The following is an 812-nucleotide window of genomic DNA, read 5'->3' as shown; positions in this document are numbered from 1 at the left end:
CAAAGGCAGTCCTAGGTGTAGAAGAGTCTACATTCGGGCCGGGAGGGGAATCCTTCTCCCCCTCAGCACTTGCAGAAGAAATCGCTGATATGAAAGGGGTGTGGCAGGCATTGGGGGGTCTACATACAGAGCTAGCTGGGTTGAGAGAAACTCTATGGGCTGCTGTAGTACCCAAGCAGATCCGTAGTGCATTGGAATCCCTATTAGAAAGAATAAAACAAATACCCGCAAGATTTCGTCAATATGAAGCATTTGAGGAATTAAAACAAAAAATTAATAAATTTCTCTCTCTTAATCTTCTTATCACCGATATGAAAACAGATGCTCTCAAAGAAAGACACTGGAAAGTTATTCTTACAAAACTCAAAATACGAAAATCCCTCACCGATATGACCATAGGAAATCTATGGGGTAAACCATCCATCCATGCATCTGTACATATATGCATGCATACATACATACATCTATACATATATACATGCATCTGCAGTCACAGACAATAACTCCATATGTGTACATGCTTGCATGCGTGCATGCGCACTGATTGACGGGTGTATCCCTTTTGTGTAGAGTGGGATGCACAGTGAGGCTGGATAGTTTTTACTCCTTTGCTTGTTTGTATCTTTGTGACGTTGTGTATGTCATGGCCTGTTGCATGCATTTGTTTTCGTAGCGTTTGCAGTTGTTGATGAGGATGAGTTGAGTGGCGAGCTTTGGTTCTCTTGTCTGTCTGTTATTCATGCATATAATCCCCTGGATCTATTAGAACTTCTGTATGCGTGTTTGTTTCGCATGCATGCATGCATGCATGG

At 42.1% G+C, this 812-nt stretch overlaps 1 protein-coding gene across 1 annotated transcript in view; it reads left to right on the top strand.

Moving 5' to 3' along the window:
* Positions 1-812, top strand: part of EMH_0052150 (Dynein heavy chain, related) — a gene marked incomplete at both ends in the record, with an annotated part of 8,197 nt that overhangs the window by 6,238 nt on the left and 1,147 nt on the right. The window lies entirely within an intron of this gene.

The sequence above is a fragment of the Eimeria mitis genome, genomic scaffold (assembly GCF_000499745.2).
Source record: "Eimeria mitis Houghton genomic scaffold, Emh_scaff2328, whole genome shotgun sequence".
NCBI classification, from domain to species: domain Eukaryota; phylum Apicomplexa; class Conoidasida; order Eucoccidiorida; family Eimeriidae; genus Eimeria; species Eimeria mitis.
This window is presented reverse-complemented; position numbering and strand designations above follow the sequence as displayed.